We start from the raw sequence: 25,598 nt of genomic DNA, 5'->3' as shown, positions 1-25,598 counted from the left end.
ACTGCATTCCTCCTTTGATCTGCTGGCCCAGGAACAGGAGCAGATATAGTGGAGTGTGACCCGGCATCGGTAACCGCAACAGGCGGACTTTCCAACCCTGAATGGCCCATAGCGGGGTCTACCTCCAGTGCAGGTGGGTTGGACAGAACAGTATCCCTGCCAGAAACACTCACCTGCGACGGGACATTTGTCTCAATGTCAGATTCAGCACCTGAGCTGTAGAGGTCTGCGGAGGTGTACCCAGTGACAGCCGTGGACAGGATGGTCTGTAGGAGTAATGGATCTTCACCTACCACCACCCCACGTCCTCCACTGGTGCCTGGTTGGGTATGTGAGTACTCCTGCCTCTGCACCATCTCCTCCTCCTCAACAGCATCTAGTGCCTCGTTACCTGCAAAAACATAAAAGAAAAGTAATGAAGACAGGCATGAGCAGCATAGCCCACACACATAGGCATTACAAGGTAGACATCAAATACATAAATGACACATGTCACACATGACAATATCTCTGGCATGCATGCACTGGCAATGAAGTGGAAGGGGAGCCTAAAAGCAGACACTGAGGACTCCAAGATGGGAAAGCAACACATGTGATGCATGCTGCATAGCACCGGCATCACACATTAGCCTGTGAGTGGCATGGACAATCCACATACATGACACATGCCTGCACACAGATGGCATGTAGCATAGCCATGGCAGATTTGACAAGGACACCCAGATGGTAGCAAATCAGTACTGTCACCCATCCATGTGAGATGGACATCATGAAATAGAACATGCAAAAGAGTGTGACAAAACACACATGTGCCACACGCTGCAACAAATTCAGTGTTCACTAATGCAGTGATGGCAGGCACATGGATACATCAATGGTTGGTCACTTGGACATGACAGAAGACAATTGTCATGTTGAACATTCAAACAAGGCCCCAAAGTGATTGTGTGCAGGCCATGTGTAGGTGCACATTACCCCATCAGCCTGATTGATGAAATCATTCCCATAATAAGTATACAAATGCTGGGCATTGTGGGGTGTAATCTATGTCTGAAGTATGTTACATTTGGGGCAGAACGGCACAAACATGTGTGGTAAAAATGCAAAGGATTTCATCAATCAGGCGGAATGAACAAGAAAACAGTATGAACAATGTTGTGGCATGATGGCAGTTGAATGGCAAGTTCAGTAATCAGGTGCAAATTGTCAACTGCGGTCAGAAGGGATACTGTAAAACCCAAGCCCAAGGCTGGGGGATGGTTTGGAGGCACCACATGGGTGACCCATAGCAGTCATGACTACACAGCCTCACCTGGCACTCAATCAGAACACATCACCCAAGCAACATACACATGGTTTGCACACACATGCATGGCCATCCACCGGACATTGCCTCGAGATCTGGTAGGTCTCCCATGCCTTGGAGCTGATCCTCTGTGATGAAGCCTCCAGCGATTGACTCATGTTCTGCGAGTACTTCCTCCTCTGGTGGAGACCCACTGCCAGTCACCAGAGTAGAGGCATGATTGGAAGCCAGCTTGTTTTTTGCTCTGCGTTTGAGGTCATTCCACCGCTTAGAGCAATCATCAGCTGTGCGCCTCACAAATCCAAGGGAACTAATCTGGTCCGTGATGCACTGCCAGTGGGCCCTATGTTGAGCAGTTGTAGTCTTGCACCCTGCAGTCACCAGCATTTCGCGGCCAGGGTCCGACATGTAGCCCACAAGTGTGTCTAGTTCCACATCATTGAAACTACGCTTCCTTGACGTGCCGGAGGGGGGAGCCGTGTCTGGGGTCCCAGCCTGTACCACAAGAGCACCCTTCTTCCTCTTGAGAGGTGTTGCAGATCCTGAGTGGCTTACACCGCTCTGGTTGGTAGGGGCTGAAGCGCAGTTGGACAGGGCACTGGAAGTAGTCAAAGGAACGATGACCAAAGGTCTCACTGCAGGCATTGGCTGCTGGGTGATGTTGGCAGAACCAACCTCGGTGTGATGGACTTGGGCCAACACTGTCCCGGCTGGGTGACTCGGAGCTGGGGTGGATTGAGCTGCAGCTGCCCCAAGCAGCCTCCTCATCCTGGCTACTTGGGGCAGCAGATGACATTGCTGCCCCAGATCCATGTGGCCTGGTGACAGCAACTTTCACTGCCACACGTGGCTTTGACTTGGTGGCACGGAAGTTGGCCTGTGAGTCATCCTGTGCCGGTTCAGTTGACAATATGGGCCGGGCTAACAAGGCCGGAGCTAGGATGGTGTCAGCTGCATCTCCCCGACCCATGGGGGGGGGCATAGGTGTGCCTGATTGGTCCTCCACACACTGGCCTCTTGGGCCAACCTGCACATACTGGCCACGTCCCCTACAGTCGCCACCTCTTGGAGGTTGGCCACCTTTGCCTACCTTACCACTTGGTCACCTCCCAACCATGGCACTGATGTTCTTGTGCAAATGGGAGGTGCAGTAAACAATTGTCCTGGGCAGATGGAGTACGTACCCTAGGGCACTAGCAAGGCTGTTTGTGACCCCTGGGGGAAGATGATGGGTCACGCAACACTCAGGCACCCCGAAAACAAAATTTAACGTGCACGCGACCCCTGGTAGCCCACATGCGTGGAATAAAGAACCTGTACTACGCTGTGGCACCCAGAAACACAAAAATAAGTGTACGCGGGGTACACGCAGGCTACAATGACCTCTGAATGGGTACGCGACACATGGGTGCAACCAAAAATACGTGCGTGACTCACCGTCTGCCTGGAAAAAGAATGTGAAAAATATGCACGTGTGCACGTTGGCAACACCCCCACCAAAAGAAGAATTGAGCGCTGTCTGAGTATACAAGGAGTACGAACTGGAACCGTTGTGAAGTAATCGCGTGGAACCGAGAAGAAGTATAAGAATCACCCACTGGCTCTCCACAAAAAGCACGTACAAGAAAATGGCATCCTACGCGTACCTTTTAACCCAGCCCACACGTGTGACGTCACTTATGCGCGTATGCGCTGAGGGCCTTTCCTCGAATTACACACTGACGTGCTATTTTTTCAAGTGCCAGTTCACTCCGTTTCAAGCTGGCCACGCGACAACACACGGAAGACCAAGCTCCTGCCCAGAAGGCCATTTTCCTGCCCCCCCAGAATCCTGAGCCCGCTCCCACCTGCCATCTGCTGCTGCCTTCTGGCCACGTGCCCTGCTATTTGGTGCCTGCATGTCATCCATCTGCAGGGGTCCAGTTGCTGTGACCACCCCTGCTAGAACAGAAGACTCCCGACTGAAGTTCCATCGCTCCACAGCCCAGCACCAGGACCCAGTTGCCCACCCACACCTGCCTCGGGGTTTGCCATGTTGGGGGAAACACCATCGGAGATGACTGGCAACCCCCAGCCAGAAAGGCAGAGGGCTACCAGCTTCAGTGCTGCAGAAGTTGGTATCCTGGTGGAGCGAGTCCTGGTGCATTATGATGCCCTCTTTGGAAGTTCACGCGCCGACAATGAAGGATGAAAGAGGATCTGGAAGGACATTGTGGCTGCCACCAACGTGGAGGGGGTGGCTGCCCATGACATGGCACATGTCCGGAAGCGCTGGGAGGACTTCAGGTCCAGGACCCTCAGCAAGGCCCGGCGCCTGTTGAAGGAAAAGCATACAGATGGATGCCGGATCCGCCTTACCAACATCCAGATGAGGGTCCTGAAACGCATACATCTAGGGCTCCACCTCCAGGTCCTTCAGATGCCGACCCCTCCGGAGTCGACCGGTAAGTGTCCATGCGTACTGTTTGGACGCATTGCATGTTGAGGTGTGCCAGGAGTGTGCAGGTTGGACATATGTCTTGAAAGGGCCATGTATGGATGTGTATGTACAGGGACAAGAGCCTGCCACATGTGAGTCCAGTCATGTGTGAGTCACATCAATGGTGTATGTGTTCAAATACATGATGGCCAAATGCATGTGTGGGTGCACACATGTTTACATTTCTGTGTATGTACTATGGCATGGTTGGGGTGTGACACATGGATGCTGGTTCCACCTTCATGTACATGCACGCTGAACATGTGCGTGTGTGTGTATCTGACATGTGTGCACTGTGTTACACCATAGATGCATGTGACACCGACATGTAGGAGGCTGATTGGCAGATGTGACATAGGTGCCGATGATTTCACTGTGACAGGTGGTGGAGATGTACAGATGCATGTATGTCTGGTGCCGTGTGTGCATGTGTTCAGCACTCCCCATGTTGCATGTGACATCAGGCTGACCTTTGGATGCTCATGCTGTTGTATGTGTATGGATGGTGCTTCCTGCTGCATCATTCCTGTTAATTTGTGCATGTGTGTGGGTTCAAATGATATGTGTGCTGCATAGTGTGATGCCATCTGTGAAGTTTGAGACTGCCACTTATGTGCAACTGTCATGTGTGTATCAGACCATTGTACAGTGCCCTGATGCCTGTGTTCTGTCTCTCCCTGTCTGCAGCGTCAACTGATGAAGAGAGCGGAGACGGTGCTGTGGAGCACAGCGGCAGGGATCCCACTGCCAGCCGGAGACGCAAGGCCCAGCTCCCCTCACAGGTTGTCATCTCTTCGGGGAGTGATGAGTCTGTTGCCGCGCAGAAGGGGCAGCTGAGACCCCACAGGGCCTATGGAGGAAGATGGCATGGAGTCATCCAGGTTGTTGGGGGGTTTGGTTGAGGAGGAGGACGTGGAAGGCCCACGCACGGGGCCTGGAGGGGGGATTCCACTGATGCTAGTGGTGCAGTCCAGGGGCAGGGACAGGAGGCAGCACAGGTGGCCGCGGAGGTGCCTGTGTGTAATCCTGATCCCCGATCCTGTGACTGCATCATCCGGCACCAGCAGGGATGCCTTCGTTCAGACCTGTTTTCAGGGAGGGGATGCACAAACCACAACTGGCCTTCCTCTCCCTGCGGGCGTGGCAATCCGGGACCGTGTTGAGCCTGTCCTGGCTGGGGTGGCGTTGCGACAACGTGGCATTCGGGAAAATGTGCAGGGTTCCCGTGTGGACAATGCACGTTTTTTCTCATGCCTTGTTGACCGCGTCGACCTACTAGGATGGGTCACCGGTGCTGGGTTCCTCCGTGTGCTGGACCTTCTACCGACCCCCTCCTCAACTGAACCCCCTATGCGCCAGTCATCCTCCATGCCATCTTCCTGCCCAAGTATCACATGGGCACCCTGTGGAGCTGGCCCTGACCCAGCAGCCAGGCTGGTGGAGGACACATCCCTGCCACAGACGGGAGTCGGAGGTCCAACAGGGGTGGCCACCCCAACAACTTGACCCCAGCAGGAGGAGGACGTGCAGGCATCGACAGGCAGGGCACATGCACGGCAGCAGCAGGCTCAAGGTGGGAGCGATGATGGCTCTGGGCCATCAACATCACAGGGGCAGGCATCGGCCAGAGGGCAGGAGGACCCTGGATTGGGAGTGTCTTCCTTGTGGCAGCGGTTGGGACAGCAAATAGATGCGGAGCGGCGGCGGGCAGAAGAGGCATGGCTCACTATGGTCAGGGCGGAGAACTCCATGCGCAGGGTATTGAGGCGGGTTGAGTGCCTCGAGGCAACTTGCAGGGGGTTGGAGGAGGCCATGGCTGCATTCCTGCGAGACCTCAGGGCCAGGGAAGAGGCCCGCCTCTAGGACGTTTGATGATGCCCTGGCCCGGTACATCAAAAAGTGAGCCATTGGACTTGCCCGCCGCCTTTGTAAATAGTTCTGTAGGTGTAAGTTTCCTTTCCATTTTTTTTTCTTTTGGGGCACATGGACTATGCACCGCCTTTTTATATATAGTTATTAATTAGGTAGGATTTAGGTTAGGTTTCCTTTGGATTGTTGGGCTCATGGACCCTTGGATGTTCCTTTATAAATAGATTGGACCTGGATTTCATTTTCTTGGACCCATGGTGGAATACTTTGCTTTTTTTAAACTCTGATTTTTGTTTGATGGACGGACCCATTGGAGCCATTTTACTTTGGATTTTATTGGTTACAGCATTCATTTTTTTTGTCTTTTTTGGACTTCCGGACTTGGAATATTTTTTGTTGTTGTTGTGTGCATTTGTTTTATTCATTTGGTTTGTTCTTCAATACACTTTTTTTCTATACTTTACTTGTGTGATCTTCTCTCATTTGTTTTGTGCATGTCACAATGTGGTTTTTCACAGCCATGTGTCGCCATTGTGTGGGTCTGAGGGACATGTATTCATGGGCATGCTGATTATTTATTTTCTATTATGACAGGCTGCCATGTGGCCGTCAATGGGGGACATGAGTCGGGGCCTGCTGGCAGGTGCCTGTCAACTGGGGGACATGAGTCGGGGCCTGCTGGCAGGTGCCCGTCAATTGTGGGTGGGTGGGGGACATGAGTCGGGGCCTGCTGACAGGTGCCCGTTAATGGTTGGTATGGGTGGGGGACATGAGTCAGGGCCTGCTGGCAGGTGCCCGTCAATGGTGGGTGGGTGTTTGGGGGACATGAGTCGGGGCCTGCTGGCAGGTGCCCATCAATGGTGGGTGGGTGCGTGGGTGGGTGGGAGACATGAGTCGGGGCCTGCTGCCAGGTGGCCGTCAATGGTGGGTGGGTCAATTTGGGTGGGTGGGAGACATGAGTCGGGGCCTCCTGTCAGGTGCCTGTCAATTGGGGGACATGAGTCGGGGCCTGCTGGCAGGTGCCCGTCAATGGTTTGGGGGACATGAGTCGGGGCCTGCTGCCAGATGGCCGTCAATGGTGCGTGGGTCAATTTGGGTGGGTGGGAGACATGAGTCGGGGCCTCCTATCAGGTGCCTGTCAATTGGGGGACACGAGTCCGGGCCTGCTGGTGGGTGTCCATAAATGGTGGGTGGGTGTTAGGGTGGTTGGGGACATGAGTCGGGGCATGCTGGCAGGTGCCCGTCAATGGTTTGGGGGACATGAGTCGGGGCCTGCTGGCAGGTGCCCATCAATGGTGGGTGGGTGGGGGACATGAGTCGGGGCCTGCTGGCAGGTGCCCGTCAATGGGTGGGGGACATGAGTCGGGGCTCACAATTGCGCTCACAAGTGCATGGTGCCATGTGGGCTGCCTGCAGGCATGGTGAGGGTTGTAGGTTAGTCCCCTGTGGTGTGGGCTGCCTGCAGGGCATGGGGAGGGGGGAAAGGCCACACCCGTGAGGGGCCACAATGCAAAATCAAACAATGTAAAACTTCCTGCGCACCCCTGAAATACAAGTACCCCGCTCGCACAAGGCCTAGTGCGTGTGAAACTCCCCGCGTACCCCCGAAATACACGTACCCCTCTGGCCCAAGGCCTATCGCGTGTGAAACTTCCCTTGCACCCCTGGAATACACGTACCCTGCTTGCCCAAGGCCTACCGCATGTGAAACTTCCTGTGCACCCATGAAATACACATACCCCGCTCGCCCAAGGCCTATCGCGTGTGAAACTTCCCGCGCACCCCCGAAATACATGCAGGCACCCCATCCACCCTGGGCATGCCCCACAGACAACCCACTCACCCTCCCCATGCCCCGCAGGCAGGCCATCCACCCTGGGCATGCCCCACAGGCAGCCCACACCACAGGGGGTGCTTTTTCTATGCAATTTACCTGGCGCAAGCAGGGTATGCGTATTGCGAGGGGTGCGCGAGTACATTTTCACGCGTTTTGTCTGCCGTGAGCGGGGTACGTGTAGTATTTTCATACGATTACAGTGAAGTGGCCATGTAAGCTGGTCCAGGGTTAGCACAGCCCTTTGCGCTGCATTGGAGATTTCAATGGCTTTTCCTTGCGCAAAGGGCTTTCTTGGGTGCGTAACTGGTGCTGCGGGATGTTCTCTGCGCCAGCGCTGAAAATGGCTTGGACATTCCATGAATACACAGTGCACCAGAATGCTGTTTAGCGCACACGGCTGGCGCATGCTGGCGCACGTTCCCACTCTGCGCTGCTCACATGTACAGCCTCTGCGCCAAATTCTATGAATTACCCCCTAAATGGTTAGATTGCTAACTTACTTCTCCAACTATCTTGCTACATATCATGACTTGCATATCCTCGTGGACCCTAATTTTTCTTGATTTCTCTGCCGATTCTGACACAGTTAATCCTCTCTCGTACCTCAGGATTCTCTTATATCTTAGCTTTCAAGTCTCTATCCTAATTCCAAAAGCCTCTTACCTGGTCGTTCACTCTCTTGCAATCTGTTGGAACAATTGGACCTATTGCCTGTCCTTTGTCTCCTCCTCTTCACAATATACACCCTTCTTTCTCATAAAACACATTTTCTCCTTTGACAATACAGTCAATAAGGGTAAGGCAAGAGGGAGAGGGATGGCAAGACTTACAAATCATCTGGGGATTCAACTAATTAATATTATAGCTTTATAGACCTGCAGCGAGGGCCGTACCGGACATTATGGGCCCTGAAGACCGAGTTAAAGGCCCGAGCGAAGCGAGGGCATTTAACAAGGTTTATAAAGCTATTAGAACACCCTCAGTATTTAATTAATTTAGAAAAAAGACAAATGAAAATGTAGGGCCAAAGTAGTTACATATGTAACTATATTATTTATTTATATAAACCATAAATATTAGTGTTTAACAACAGTTAGCAGGTGTGTATTGGGTGGAATCAACACTGTGTGATATTTACTTACTTTTGTAGGTGTTTCTTTTAGTTGTAGCGTTCCCCATATTATGTAGCCGACAGACAGCATTTAGTTTGCTTCCGTGAGGGGGCGGGCCATGTTAAGCATTTCTGATCGAGGTGCATTCTGCAGATTTCTGAGATTTTGATAAGCTAGCAAAATGTGCCTTTTTGAAAATGCAGCCCACCAGATTCAGCTTCCTGCAGGGGTACCGAGCATGAACAGAGCAAAAAATAGGAAGTAGATGGGAGAAGAGGAGAGATGCCTGGTGTGCCGCTTCAGCACGTCGTTTGGTGGCTTTGACATAATTTCCATGAGGGGGCTGGGCCACGTCAGGCACGTTTGCACAGGAAATGCAGAACATTAACTTTTGAAGTTCGGAAATTGGACGTGGGCGGAAGAGGAAGAACGCTTCAATTTACTTCCAAGCGGCAAGTGTGTTTTCTGGGCTATCATTGGCAGCGGTGGCAGCAGCGGCGAAGGTAAGCACCTTCAGTTACTTTCCGGCCTGTAATCATTCTACGAGCTGTACCAGTTTGTATAGCCCGCAGATTGACCAATCAGGTTTCTGGAAACACCACTAGGGTGTTCTAATTTTCTTTAATGCCTGTCCCCATATGCCCAAGTCATATGGGAACAGGCATTAAAGAAAATTACAACACCCTAGTGGTGCGAAAACACCTATGTAACCCACAAAGAAGAGAATGATTTTAATACAGAAATACTAGTCTTGCCAAAGACCTCGTAGGGGTTTGGTGCAATGCTACTGTGGGTTTTCAAATTGTCAACCGATAAGGCATCTTTATATAGAGCAATAACCAACAATTTTTCAGATAGCAAGTTTTTAATAAGAATTCCCGTAATGACCGAGGTCAAGAGTTGTGTATGTGAGATTAACACCCACTACTGATTCTATTCTTCCAATACACACTCTGATAACGCTAAATCACAAATCATGCCATTACTGTACATTTCCCACATAGCAAAATGCTAGCCGGTGCAGGTAACCCTTGGATTTCTTTTCTTTATTCTCCACATATCCAGTCCAGCTATCTATTTCAAACAAATCCTGTACCTGGGCTTTAACCCTTTTCATGAGGCTCTGCAGTCTATATGAAAGAGTTGGGAGACCCAGTTATTCTACCATCATCTTTACATGCTCAGCCCATTTCATAGATTTTAGGAGTTAAGTATTAAGGGGGTAATTCATAGAATTGAGCGCAGATTCAGCGCACACGGGCAACACAGAGAGGGAGCGTGCGCCAGAGTGCACCAGCCACGTGCGCCAAAATCCATTTTGACGCACCGCGTATTCATGGATTCAAACATCCATAACCAACCGAGGCGCAGCGTGATGCAGCGAGAATGCAGCAGTGCCAGTTACGCACCCAACCCCGCCCTGTGCGCCAAAACATCTGCACAATTCCCCTACATGGCGCACAGTGGACCAGCATACAGCCCCCCAACAATGAATTTGTGCTAAAAACGCCACTCAGCCCTCACGCAACAACCCAATCGCGCCTAAAACTCCCTGAGCACCCCTCGGAATATGCGTACCCCACCCGCGCCAGGCCAATCGCGTAGAAAACTCCCTGTGCACCCCTCGGAATACGCATACCCCACTCGTGCCAGGCCAATCACGTGGAAAACTTCCTGCGCAACCCTCGGAATACGTGTGACCCGCTCGCGCCAGGCCAATCATGTGGAAAAAGTCCCCCCTTTGGTGTGGGCTGGCTGCGGGGAATGGGGAGGGTGGATGGGCTGCCTGCGGGGTATGGGGAGGGTGCATGGGCTGCCTGTGGGGCATGGTCAGGGTGGATGGGCAGGGTGCGGGGCATGGGGATGGTGGATGGGCTGCCTGCGGGGCATGGGTAGGGTGGATGGGCTGCCTGTAGGGCATGGGAAGGGTGGATGGGCTGCCTGCGTGGCATGGTCAGTGTGGATGGGCTGCATGCGGGGTATGGGGAGGGTGGATGGGCTGACCGTGGGACATGTTCAGGGTTGTAGGGGGCTTCCCTCTGGTGTAGGCTGCCTGTAGGAGGTGCATGTGGCCCTCACCACATGGGTGCGCGAATATGGGAGTACGAGAGTGCGCTTTTCACGCGATTCCACTGCCGTAAGTGGGGTATGTGTATTCCGGGGGTGCGTGAGGAGTTTCACACGCGAATGGGCTGGCGCGAGTGGGTTATGCGCATTCCGGGGGTGCGCAAGGAGATTCACAAGCAAATGGGCTGACGCGAGTGGGGTACGTGCAGGACTTTTACACGCGAATGGGCTAGCGCAAGAGGGGTATGTGTATTCTGGGGGTGCGCAAGGAATTTCACACGTGATAGGGCTGGTGCAAGTGGGGTACGCGTATTCTGGGGGGGCGCAAGGAGTTTCACATGCGAATGGGCTGGTGCGAGCGGGGTACGTGCTTTCCGGAGGTGCGTGAGGACTTTCAAATGTGAATGGGCTGGCGCGAGCGGGGTACATGCATTCCGGGGTTGCGTGAGGACTTTCACACGTGATAGGGCTGGCGCAAGCGGGGTATGCGTATTCTGGGTGTGCGCGAGGAGTTTCACACATGAATGGGCTGGTGCGAGTGGGGTACGTGTATTCCGGGGATGTGCAAGGACCTTCACACGCAATTTGCCAGTGTGGGCCCTCCCGGGTGTGCCCTCCCCCAACCCCAGTGACGGCAACCTGCCAGCATGCCCTGACTCATGTCCCCCCACCCCCAGTGACGGCAACCTGCCAGCAGACCCCGACTCATGTCCCCCCTAGTGACAGGCCCTACTCATGTGTCCCCCCCCCAGTGATGGCAACCTGCCAGCAGGCACCGACTCGTGTTCCCCGCTCCCCACCCACAGTGATGGCAACCTGCCAGCAGGCCCTGACTCATGCCCCCCCATGACAGGCCCTACTCATGTGTCCCCCCCAGTGATGGCAACCTGCCAGCTGGCCCCGACTCATGTCCCCCACTGCCCACCCCCAGTGACGGCAACCTGCCAGCAGGCCCTGACTCATATCCCCCACCGCCCACCCCCAGTGACGGCAACCTGCCAGCAGGCCCCGACTCATGTCCCCCACCCCCCACCCCCAGTGATGGCAACATGCCAGCAGGCCACAACTCATGTCCTGCCCCAGTGACGCAACCTGCCAGCAAGCCCCGACTCATGTCCCCCAACCCCAACCCCAGTGATGGCAACCTGCCAGCAGGCCCCGACTCATGTCCCCCCCACCCCCAGTGATGGCAACCTGCCAGCAGACCCAGACTCATGTCCCCCCCAGTGACAGGCCCTACTCATGTCTCCCCTCCCATTGATGGCAACCTGCCAGCAGGCCCCGACTCATGTCCCCTACCCCCACCCCCAGTGACGGCAACCTGCCAGCAGGCCCCGACTCATGTCCACCCAATCAACACATTGTCACAACATACATGCATGTAGCAAATGTCCACCCAAATCCCACCCCACGCTGCCCCCCCACAGTGCAACTCCACACCCATACATTGTCCCCACTTCCCAGTACAGGCCCCATTGCACTTCATGCACAGAAGCACACATGCATGCACCCAAACACATGCCCAACATGGCCGCACAACGGCGACACATGACTGAGGCAATGACGACTGACACATGGACCAAACCAATGAGAGCATACAACACAAGTATGTGAATTGAAGTAAATGTATTAAAAAACAGAAATCTTCCAAACGAAAAACAATTCCTTGACAAGGAAAAATAAATAATAAAAAAGCCTAATTAACTATATACAATATCAGTGGGCTAGTCCTACGACTCACTGTTATTATCAAGAGTCTTGGCCAGGGCATCATCGAACTCCAAGTCTATGTCCTGGAGCCGGGACTGGGCTCTGTCCTCTTGGAATCGCAGGGACACCGACATGGTCTCCTCCAACTCCCTGCGAGTCTCCTCGAGAAACTGTGCCTGGCTCAATGCCCCCCCCATGGAGTTCTCCGCCCTGACCGTGGTGAGCCGTGCCCTCTCTGCCCGCCGCCGCTCTGCAACCATTTGCTGGCCCATCCGCTGCCACACGGAAGACACACATAGTCCAGGGTCCTCCTGCCCTTCGATGCCTGCCCCTGTGATGTTGAATGCCCTGAGTCCAGACGCCTCCTACGTCGAGCCTGGTGCTGCTGCCTTGATGTCATCTGCCTGTGCCACCACAACTGGCTCTGTGATGCTGACAACCTCTGGGCCTGTCGTGGACATTCCCTGCTGGAAGTTGTCTGCACATCCTCCATTGCCAGGGATCCTGTTGCTTGGGTGACCACCTCTGCTGAACCTCCGACTCCCAACTGTGGCAGGGATGGGATCTCCACCAGCCTGGCCACGGTGGATGAGGCAGGTCCACAGGGTGCCCTGGTGGCATGTGAGCCGGAAGACGCCATGGAGGACGACTGGCGCATAGTGGGTGCAGAGGAGGAGAGGGTCGCAAGAATGGCCAGCATTTGGAGGAACCCTGTGACAATGAGCCATCCTAGCCAGTTCAAGATGGCACACAGCTGCTCATGATGACGTGCGTTGACCTTCCTGGAAACAGGCACATCATCACAGATCACGCGTGTGCGCATCGAGACACTGACTAGGACAGGCTCAACCCTGTCACGGATTGCCTCATCCGCAGGTAGAGGAAGTTCAGTTGATGGGGACACATCCGCTACCTGCGGGTGGGTCTGGAATGAGGCATCCCTGCTGGTGCAGAGATTGCAGAATCAGGGATAGGATTATGCACAAGCACCTCTGAAGTGCCCAGTGCTGCATCCTGCCCCTGCCCCTGGACTGCACCACTGGCACCAGTGGAATGACCCCCACCAGGCCCCACGTGTGGGTCTAAAGTGGCCTCCTCCTCCTCCTCACCCACCACCAACCTTGATGCCTCCGCACCATCTTCTGCATTGTCCTGCCCTGTGGGGGCTCACATGCCCCTTCCGCTGCTGAGGAGCCCACTTCCAACCTTGGCTTCTTGGGCCTCCCCTCAGCAGCTGCGGCCGTAGTGGCAGACGTGGCACCAGTACCCTCGCTCCCAGAAGATGGCATTACCTGCTCCACAGCGCCATCTCCGCCCTCTTCTTCACTCGCCACTGTGGAAAGGGAGACATTGAAGACAAGCATCAGGTGACTGAACGTAAGTCTGCCAGACACAAAGCAAATGCACATGAGTGGCACTGTCGTATGTCATAGCCATCATCACCTTCCATGACACACAGGTCCTTGCAAGCAACACACATACAAATACACCACTGCATGACAAGCAACACACATGCACATACACCACTGCACAGTCATGCATCCGTCCCTGTCCACCTCCCATCACAGTGTAATAATGGACAGCTAGTCCACAACAGTCAATGCACGCATCGAGATGTGCATGTGTCATGCATCCATGGCATTTCCCAGTCACACATTCACCACTCTGTAACATGCACATGTACACCATGAATGTCCATGAGGGTGACATCAGCATCCATGATTCACACAACAGACATGGCCAGGTATAGACACAGGCATGCAAACATCTGTGCATCGTCACATGCAGGTGCACATCATGCATATCAACACACGTGTGTGTGATGTCATTGCACACACTTGCAAGACTCACATGCTTCACTATCATGTCCCTGCACACAGACATCCATACATGGTGCATGCCACACAAACGTCCAAGGTGCACGCACCTGACACACCTTAACATGCACTACGCTGGAGATGAACACATGGACACTTACCACTCGACTCCGGATGGGTCTGCATCTGGAGGACCTTGTGGAGAAGTGCTGGGTTAATGCGCTCCAGGACACTCATCTGGTTGTTGGTCAGCTGGTCCCGGCACCCCACTTCTCCACAAGGATCAACGAGGCGCCGGGCCTTCCTGAGGGCCCTGGGCCTGAATTCCTCTGAGCGCTTCAGGACACGGTCATAGTCACGAGATGCCACCCTGTCCATTTTGACGGCACCCACAATGTCCTTCCAGATCCTCTCCTACGTCCATTCCTGTCAAGGCGCGAATTTGAGAAGAGAGCATCATAATTCCCCAGGACTCGCTCCACCAGGATGCCAACTTCATTTTCTGTGACGCTGGCAGCCCTCTGCCTCTCTGACTGGGGGTTGCCACTGGCCCCAGATGGTGTTGAGTCAGACATGGCAACCCCAGAGGCAGGTGTGGGTGGGCAACTTGGTCCTGGGGCTGGGCTGTGGAGCAATGGTACACCAGTCGGGAGTCTTCTGGGTCAGCAGAGGTGGACTCAGGTACATGATCCCTGGCTATGGCTTCTGCGCAGGCACCAAATAGCAGGGCATGTTGGCAGCAGGCAAGCAGGCAGCAGCAGATGGTGTGTAGGAGGCTGCTCAGGGCTCTGGGGGGCAGGAAAATGGCCTTCTGGGCAGGAGTGGGGTGTTCCGTGTGTTGTCACATGGCCAGTTTGATGCAGAGTGAATCCGCACGTGAAAAAACACCACATCAGTGTGTCATTTGAGGAAAGGGCCTTAGGGCGTAAGCGCACCAGTGACGTTACGCGCGCAGGTGTTTCGCTCGGCAAGGGTGCATAGTGAATCCACACGTGCAAAAACAGCATGTCCGCATCTAATTCGAGGAAAGGGCCTTAGCGTGTAAGCTCCCCAGTGATGTTATTCGCGCGGGCGTTGCCTTCAGCATGGGTCAAGGGTCCAGTGGGGAAGCAGTCCACTTTACGTGCTTTTTGTGGAGACTGACGTGTCTGTTTACTCTTCTGGATTCACACGCAATCACTTCACAGCGTTTGAGGTTCGTACCTCTTCTTTTGGCGGGGTGTTGCCTATGCGCACAAGCACGTGTGTTTTTCTTTTCTACGCAAGGCAGAGGGTGAGTCACGCACGCTATTTATCCCACTGTGTTTCCCCCTGTGCATCGCGTACCATTTTCGAGGTTATAGTATCCCGCGTGTTCCACGTGTACGTGTTTTTTGTGTCCCTGTTTTCCTTTTTTTTACATTTTGTTATTTATTTATTTATTTATTTATTTATTTATTTATTTATTTATTTATTTATTTATTTGGTTATTTATTTAGTTATTTATTTATTTATATTTGGGGGGGGCCTGAGCGTTGCGTAACCTGTCATTTTTCCCCAAGGGTCACAGACAGCCTTGCAGGAGCACAGGGGTACCTATTTCATCCTATTTCATCCAGTACCCTGCCCCCTTCAACCCAATTGCCCAGAACAATTGTTGAGTGCACCTCCCATCGGCTATTTACCATCTGTGCCATGGTTGGGAGGCCACCAAAGTGTAAGGGCAGCAAAGTTGGGCATCCTCCCAGGGTGTGCGTGGTCGGGCATGTGGACGCGGAGACCAGGGGGGTCAGAGTGGCCAGGGTGGCTACAGAGGGGGAAGACGCAGCGGTGCCCTACTGGAGCAGGATGCCCAGCCACGTGCTGGTACAGACATGCCATCACTCCCTGTGGCTCCGGCCCATATGACCCAACAGCAACTTTCATGTGCTGTCACGGGCCCACCGGTGGTGGTAGCTGCAGGTGCTCGTGTCGGGCAGCGCATGTTGTGTTGCGTGATTAGGACTCCCAGGCTGATTTCCATCTTGTCAGGAGGTGCGGATCACGTGTGTCCAGTGTAGCTGTGACTGGGGCACACGTATCTGGGGCATTTATGACATCTGCTGCCCCAAGCTGCCGGGTGGTGGTAACTGCATGGGCAGATGCAGCCAACACCACCCTGGCAGTGAGTCAGACCCAAGTCAGACCTTCCGTCCTCATTCCAACACCCACTCCCTTGGTCCAGTCCACCAGTACCACTGCCCAAAAGGAGGAAGCATGCTCCTGCACAAGAGGCTAAGACCCCAGACACGGCTCCGGCCTCCGCCACATCGATGAAGAAGCCTTTCGGCAAGCAGGAACTGGACTTCCTTGTGGACTACATGTAGGCACACAAACCCAATATGCTTGTGGGCCCACAGTGCCATACAACACCTGCCCAGCGTTGGGTCCACTGGCAGCATATTGCGGATGGTGTGACAGCCACAGGATTCTAGGTACGCACGGCTCAGGACTGCTACAAGCGTTGGAATGACCTCCGACTCTGTGCAAAACAAAATAGTTCCTCCAATTATTCCATGTCTCATGTGACTGGTGGTGGCCCAGCACCAGAGGAGGATGAATTCACTCAGCATGAGGAGATCGCTGCAGAGTTCATCCCGGGACAACAAATCTGTGGAGTGGGAGAGAGAATGGATTATGATGCATTGTCTGGTGAGTATTGATGCGTGTTACTCAATGACTTTTGTGTTTGGTGTATGTGACCCTCCCAGTTACAACTTGGGTCCTTCCTTTCATCAATCTCCCTCTCTACCTGTGGTGTTCACGAGGGGTCAGACCTCTCGGCCTGGCTTTTCAAACAGCACCTGGCAGCTCTCGCCTACTGCATTTCCATTTTCTGCTACAACTTCCAGTGCTATGCTGATGACACTGCACTCATTTTCAAGCTACCCTCGGCCACCTCTTCTCCCTCCCTCATTTATGATTGCCTCATTGACATTTGAAATTGGTGTACAGCCAACGATCTCTATCTAAATGCCAGCAAGACTGACATCGTCCTAATCAGTACACCTTCACCATCCTTTCCCCTCATTCGCTGACCAGCCTCCCTTGCCCCTCCTCCTACCCCCACCTGCAAGGCCAACAACCTCGGGGTCACATTTGACTCCACACATTCCTTCTCCGCACACATTTCTGACGTCACTTGAGATTGTAACTTCTTGCTTAACCTCCTCAGGGGTACTCTGCCTTTCCTCTCATTCACCTACAAGCTCACTGTCTCTCAAGCTCTGGTTGTCTCAAGGTTGGACTACTGTGACAGCCTCTTTCATATTTCTACCTGCCTCCACTCTCCGCCCTCTACCACTAATCCAGTACAGGACTGCGAGACTTGTCCTTGGCCTCAAGCCCTGGGATCCTATTTCTCCAGCTCTGAAATCCCTTCATTGGCTACCAGTGGATGCAAGGATTAAATTATAGACCCTCTGCATTGTACACAAGGATTTCTGGGTCCTGGGTCCAAAATATCTTCAACTATCCCTCTGCCAATACCTCCCCTCTGGAGTCCTCTACCTCACACTCCCTCCGGGTCAGTTGGCTATCGAAGAAACAAGCTGGGGGCAGATCTGTGTCTATGGCTGGGACCTCCCTTTTGAACAGCCTACCTGCCACGTTGAAACTTGAGGATAAACATCTCTGCTTCCGGAAGCACCTCAAGACCTTCCTTTTAGCTCCTGCATTAGCCCCTCTTCTCCCTAGCTGAACTGTTTTCTCTCTTGGCACTGTGCACCTGGACATCCTCTGTCCTGCGGGCCCAGGTACTTCCTCACCCTGCCTCCCTGCTGCACTGCCTCCAGGCCTCCCGTTGCAATGGGTCCTGTGCGTGTACCCATACAGACCACCACTCTTCTTCTGCACTTTTGAGATTTGCCCTATCCCAATGATCTTGCACTTGCCACTTGCTGGCTGCACTACCACCTTTTGAAGGCCTATTCTATCATAAGACTTCATTTTCATTCTTAGGTCTCCTCTGTTTGGCACTTTCCACTTCTCCCCCTTCCAGTGACTTTACCCCTTTTTCCCTTCTCCATGCACTTGCGTGTTCTCAATGTCACTGTGCCCAGTAAGATAGTTGTTTTCATTTTCTTTTCTCCCTTCTTCCCTTTGCTTGGTTGCGCTCTGAGCCACTTGTGTACGAGGGCAATCTTGATGAGACGTTGTATCATATCATATACATCCTTTGTCCTTGGTGCAGTGTGTCTCACTCTGACTGTGCTGATGGCAGTGGCTCCCGGTGCACATCTGTGCACAATCATGCTCCATGTGCATTCGATGTATGCCCCTACGTGTCCTTGGCTGCCTGCTCATTGTAGTATGTCTCCAGGATGATCCATGTGTCAAGTTATTTGGACAGTCATTTCATGCTCACTGTGGGTCTGTGTGTCATCACGCACAACTTCAGGGTGTCCACATCTGTGTCGTGCACATGGCTCCCCCTGTTACAGGCCCCCTGCCTCTGTTCAACTGGTGTAGTGTCTTCTGCATGCATGGGTGTACTACTGATGGTTCCTCATCTGTCCTGCATCATGTCCACTTTTCATCGGCTGCAGTGACATTTGACTGACAAGATGCAATAGACGCATGCCAACACTGTCTGCCAAAACACAGTTATGTGTTGAACCTTTCATTGCCATGCAGTGCCTTCCTGCTATTCTCCAGAGGGTGGGGTTTCACGGTATCCATGTTACATAGTGCATGCAATTTGCACATGATGGCTGCAATTGCCCATACACTGCCGTCATGTTTTGAGATTGACATCACTATGTACGGGCTTATGTTGGAAGTTGAGGGGGTACACATGCACTGCACCGCACACACCCACTCCTGTGCCAAGTTCAGCCCTTCAACATACCAACACAATGCTGCTGTGTGATAGTGACCTGCCATGTATGTACCCATGTCCCTCCTTTCACTGTATAGAAACGCACTAGCATAGGTGCCTCCTGTGACACATGTACTCTGCATAGTCGTTGGTTGTAGAGTGCTGCACATGAACATGCATGTTACATGTGTCATGGTGTGTTTTGTTTGTTTGCCAGCTGTGGCTATTTGTGTGTTCGCCCATGCTTATGCCACGTGACATCTCTGTGTTGCCATCTCTCATTTCTGCCTTGGATAAGTGCCTGCTAAGATAGTTGTTTTCATTTTCTTTTCTCCCTTCTTCCCCTCCCTTTGCTTGGTTGCGCTCTGAGCCACTTGTGTACGAGGGCAATCTTGATGAGACGTCGTATCATATCATATACATCATTTGTCCTTGGTGCAGTGTGTCTCACTCTGGCTGTGCTGATGGCAGTGGCTCCCGATGCACATCTGTGCACAATCATGCTCCATGTGCATTCCATGTATGCAGGATGATCCATGTGTCATGTTATTTGACAGTCATTTCATGCTCTCTGTGGGTCTGTGTGTCATCACGCACAACTTCAGGGTGTCCACATCTGTGTCGTGCACATGGCTCCCCCTGTTACAGGCCCCCTGCCTCTGTTCAACTGGTGTAGTGTCTTCTGCATGCATGGGTGTACTACTGATGGTTCCTCATCTGTCCTGCATCATGTCCACTTTTCATCGGCTGCAGTGACATTTGACTGACAAGATGCAATAGACGCATGCCAACACTGTCTGCCAAAACACAGTTATGTGTTGAACCTTTCATTGCCATGCAGTGCCTTCCTGCTATTTTCCAGAGGGTGGGGTTTCACGGTATCCATGTTACATAGTGCATGCCATTTGCACATGATGGCTGCAATTGCCCATACACTGCCGTCATGTTTTGAGATTGACATCACTATGTACGTGCTTATGTTGGAAGTTGAGGGGGTACACATGCACTGCACCGCACACACCCACTCCTGTGCCAAGTTCAGCCCTTCAACATACCAACACAATGCTGCTGTGTGATAGTGACCTGCCATGTATGTACCCATGTCCCTCCTTTCACTGTATAGAAAAACACTAGCATAGGTGCCTCCTGTGACACATGTACTCTGCATAGTCGATGGTTGTAGAGTGCTGCACATGAACATGCATGTTACATGTGTCATGGTGTGTTTTGTTTGTTTGCCAGCTGTGGCTATTTGTGTGTTCGCCCATGCTTATGCCACGTGACATCTCTGTGTTGCCATCTCTCATTTCTGCCTTGGATAAGTGCCTGCTAGAGGTTGTGTGTGATGCATGTGATGTGCAACATGCAATACATGTATTGACTTCACATTTTGCACACATCCTTTTCTGCTTTTGTGATACCCTTGCATTGCAATGCCACTGGATGCATGTTGGGCTTTGAGTTGCGTGTGACATGTCTGCTTCATGTGTTGGCTGTCAATATTGTGATCTGTATGTGTGTGGTATGTGCTACTGACATGCATGTTCATGTTTCTTTTGTTTATGTTGCAGGTGATGACGCATTGGGGGCAGAGGATGAAGATGTCATCCCAAACACGGTGGTCAGTTCACATGACCAACCAGGCACCAGTGGTGGTCGTGGGGTGGCAGCCCACGAGAACCCACTGGTGCTCCAGGTCATCGTGTCCAGAGCTGACTCTCAGTCAGGCTCTGATGGATCCTCTGACCACAATGTTGAGCTGGATCTGCATTATGACGTGTTGTCGCCGGTAAGTGATCCTGCATTGGATGATCTTTGGTCCACAACACCTGCAGTAGGGGGCCAGGCGGGCTTGAAATGTCCACCTGTGGTGGTTATGGGTGCAATGTCACACTCCACACCAGTTGGCCATGTTCCTGGGGCATCAGGTCGACGGAGGGATGCAGTCTTGCAGTGCAGGTGGCACCAACCCAGCAAGGATCACGGCTCCTTGGGCCTGGCAGGTGTCGTGGCCAGCAATGCGGTGGCCGTGTGCCACCGGGGTCAACTTAGTGGGAGCGTGCCATTATTGCCATAGCACAGCAACAGGGGGAGCAGTTGAGATGATGGCACAAGGTATGGAAAGTGTGGCCCGTTCCATCCTCCCCCCTGAAAGGCAAGTGGAGCTCGAGCAGCAGGCTACCCGGTCCACATGCTGCTCACTCAGGCTGGGCATGGCGGCCTCTGACAGGGCACGCCAGGCTGAAATGGTGGCTCTGTGTCAAGCAATTGCTGCTCAGGCAGAGGCACACTGTGAGGCCCTGAGGGTCGAACACCAAACCCTCCGATCTTCTCTGGGTGCGCTCATGATGGACAACAGTAGGCGGGCAGAAGACAGGATGGAGCGGCTTGAAAGAACCATCTCAGATGAACTCCATGCAAGCCGGGAGGTGCTCAATATGTCATGTGAGGCCCTGCAGGCAGAACTCCGTCTTACACGTGAGTCCTTGCAGGAGGAAGCACGTGTGACACATGAGGCATGACGCATGCAGACCTACGTGTCATTGCCATGTAGGACCTGGTTTACCAGACCAGCATGCTTGCTGCCGCTGAGGGGCAAGCCACGGATAGGCATGGTCAGGCAACTGTGCCGCATCCACCTTCTAATTTCCATCCAGATGGTGACAACAACAACCTATCTCCCACATAGGTCGAGCCATGCAGGCGCTGAGCCCATTGAGTTTTTTTTTTATCTCAACATCTACACATGTGGGTGTTGAGGTGCACCCTGTACCTCCCCCCTCCTGGGTGCCCCCCCACCCCCACACCTGGGTCATATGAGGCCTTTTATTTTTCCTGCAAATGTTTATTTTCAAAACATGTTTTTGTCCATTGTTGTCATGCCTGTGTCATGGGCACATCCATTTATGCTCCATTTGGACTTTGCTGCTTAATGATTATTGTCAACTAACTACGCATACCATAATGCACCTGGCCGCAAGCATTGTTTCCTGGCCGTTCCTATTGGTTTTCTATGGAACTACACCCCCCAGAAGCCTTAGAGTCTGGTCCTGCTTCCACCAGCCCAGGAACAGAAAGGGAGGTGGCCGATTGCCTGCAGGTGTGATTCGCCAGGTGAAACCAATTAGCCTGCCTCTGTGCTGGGCTAGGCAGTATAAAGGCTGCTGCCTGCAGTGGCTCAGCCTCTTGCATCTGAGAGTCCTTCCTCCACCTTTCGCTTCTGACTACGGATCCTTGTTTGCTGTTAATCATCACTCCTGCTTGCACCCTGCCTTGTAGCTTGCTACACCCTGCTGCCTACAGCCCTAGCCTTTTGGGCTCCCTGCCTTGTTGCTTGCTCCACCCTGCTGCCTCCAGCCATAGCCTTCCAGGCTCCCTTCCTCACAGTCTTGCCCTGCCGGGCTCTCCACATTGCAGCGGATCACGCTCTGCTGCCTTCCAGTCTCCGCCCTTGCCCTGCCGGGCTCTCCTCATTGCAGCGGATCTCGCTCTGCTGCCTTCCAGCCTCTGCCCTTGCCCTGCGGGCTCTCCACATTACAGCAGATCACGCTCTGCTGCCTTCCAGTCTCCGCCCTTGCCCTGCCGGGCTCTCCACCTTGCAGCGGATCACGCTCTGCTGTCTTCCAGTCTCCGCCCTTGCCCTGTCGGGCTCTCCACATTGCAGCGGATCACGCTCTGCTGCCCCTTCCAGTCTCCGCCCTTGCCCTGCCGGGCTCTCCACCTTGCAGCGGATCACGCTCTGCTGTCTTCCAGTCTCCGCCCTTGCCCTGCCGGGCTCTCCACATTGCAGCGGATCACGCTCTGCTGCCTTCCAGTCTCCGCCCTTGCCCTGCCGGGCTCTCCACATTGCAGCGGATCTCGCTCTGCTGCCTTCCAGCCTCCGCCCTTGCCCTGCGGGCTCTCCACATTGCAGCTGATCTCGCTCTGCTGCTTCCCAGCCTCAGCCCTTGTCCTCTGGGCTTCCTGCTCGGCAGCCTGCCTCACTCCGGCTGCCTTAGCCCTTGTCCTCTGGGCTCCCTGCTCTACAGCCTGCCTCACTCCGGCTGCCTTAGCCCTTGTCCTCTGGGCTCCCTGCTCTACAGCCTACCTCTCTCCGGCTGCCCTAAACCCTTTTCCTCTGGCTTTCTACCTTACCGTCCTACTCCTGTGGACTTACTCACTACTTCCCTGCTCCTCGGAGCTCTCTACCTTGTACCTTACTGTCCTCTGCTATCCTTTCCTGTTACTCGACTTTCCCTTCTATACCTTCTGCTAGTTTGCTATCTCCTCCTTTCCTGGATTTGTCTGTAGTAACATCTCTTGTACTGTTTGTTGACCCTTTTGTTCAGAGCTTGTCTGTTGGTTCCCATCAGTCAACCTCTGCCCCTTCCTTTGTCTTGTTTCTACATTACAGACACCCATAGCTGCTGTTCCAAGTCATGAGCAAACAGCGTGGGACTCTGTTATAGCAAACTGTGCAGAAGGCTAGAGTATTTCCAAGGTTCGTGGAATACTCTTTTCCTATTCTGCATACACCCCAAGAGGGTATTCACTCTGTACCTTTTCCCTTGCTACTCTTCCCTACTCTTCGTTCTCTTTCCGTTCTGCAGTGTGTGTACTTGTCTGTCCACTTTATTTCAGCACCCAAACTCTTCTGGGTGTCTTGTGCCACTCTTATTAGAGTGCCATCCTTGACAGAATGCAAGAGCAAAAAATGTCTTATTTCATTGGCCGGAAAGGCACACACAGACCTAAGATGCTTTCCTTTCGAGTTAAGAAACCTTTGCATAAACCTATGGTTTCCCTTAAGACAGCAGACAAGAAACCTAGTCTAAAGGACAGACTCGCCTTAGTAAACAAAGATTTACAAGCACGATACTATACTCTCTGGCTAGCTGACCCTTCTTCCATGTACAATTATTATGACATTTGCGACTATGATCCGCAGTCCTTATCTGTTGCAGAGCTACAGCAAGATAATGAATTCTTACAGATCTTGTTAGACCAAACAGTGGAAAACTCTCCTGCGTCTTCTGATAAGCCTTCTAACAACGCAACAGCTAAGGACATATCACTCATTGTGAGAGAATCTAAACCAGAATACGCCGTTGCCAGTGTAATATGCGCAAGTTCAGCTTGGCAAGCTCCCCAGAATGCTGGAAACCCTTATTTGACAGGACAAGGCAGTCATTACCCTGAGGTTTGTGCATCTGGTTCTGGGTACAAAAGACCTATACTAACCATCGGTTGTCTTAATACTTCCACAGTATCTACTAACCACGATAACCCTAAGGTCAGTCTTCCCATTGCTACAACCGAATTTTCTGCCACACCAGCTTCTGAAGCTTTAGATCAAACTAATGATACTTACCTGCTACGCGAACAACTCCTACGCCTTAAAAGAAAGACCGAAGACCTCTATGACGACTTTGTTTCTTTGTATTATAAGAATCTTATGAAGGGACACAAGTCACCAGACCTTCTGACAATATGTCCAACACCTGACATCTTATCTTTAGAGATCGACATGATAAGGCCTGGAGTTGCCATACAGAAAAGTATACAGACTTTTACCAAGCAGATGGAAGACCTAAATATAGCATATGTATCCCTTCTAGAGATTGACACAGCTCTTTCACCTTCCAGCCGCAGAAACTCAGGTTGTTGTACTGACAGAAAAGAATTAACTCCTCCGGTGGGTCAAATCACGCACACAGTCATTACACCACAAGACAAGGGTGGTCTACTGATTGAAAATCCCTCTGAGTCAAAGGATGATTCCGCCCTCACCCTTGCCTATCGTCCAGTACTCACACCTACAACCTCCTCTGCAATGACAATGGCAGCTGAAGAGACTGGCACAGTTCACACCGAGCATGCTGAAGTGGCAAGCGGGGCTTGCCAAAGTGTGGCTGTGCTATCAGACATCACTCTCGAGCAATTAACATCTTCTGTGTCTTCGATACCCCCTGAATCGCCAGTGGTTGTGGTACCCGATCTACCAGTAGTTGCAACACCTGATCTGTCTGTAGCTGCTATAGCACTCGAACTTCCAACTGCTATTCATGATCTGCCTGCTGCTGTGGTTCCTAAACCCCCGGACACATTTGAGACTCCTGAAGTCCCTGCTACAGATCTTGAGGTTGCTATAGCTATTGTGAATCCTGAAACTACTACTCCAGTTGTTCCTGCTGGTATATCTATAGCACTAAGACTGCCAGACTCTACTCTACCAGTCTCAGGTGCTTTCCAGCCCGCTGGCTCTCTCATGGCTCCCTCACACCTAGTTGTTACAGCATCGATACCCCCTACAGCCATCCAAGATCTCACCGCTGCTGTATCCTCTGAACTCTCTATGGCTAACCCTAATGTTGTCATTACTACTTCGGATGTCTTGGAAAACCTTCCTAAAGATACCAACTCTGCTGTACCTATGGCTCCACTTTCCAGCATCATACTGTTGCCCGTCAAGGCAAAATCTATCTTGGAGCCTGCAGCAGTTTTTCGCAGTTCCTCTCTTCATGCACACACAGTTGGGGTCTGTGTTCCAAAGACTTCATCTTTTCTGAATTCTACATCAAAGGT

This window comes from Ambystoma mexicanum, chromosome 7q (assembly GCF_040938575.1).
Source record: "Ambystoma mexicanum isolate Mex_15411 chromosome 7q, UKY_AmexF1_1, whole genome shotgun sequence".
Lineage (NCBI taxonomy): Eukaryota > Metazoa > Chordata > Amphibia > Caudata > Ambystomatidae > Ambystoma > Ambystoma mexicanum.
The sequence above is the reverse complement of the archived record's forward strand: the minus strand, read 5'-3'. Positions refer to the sequence as shown.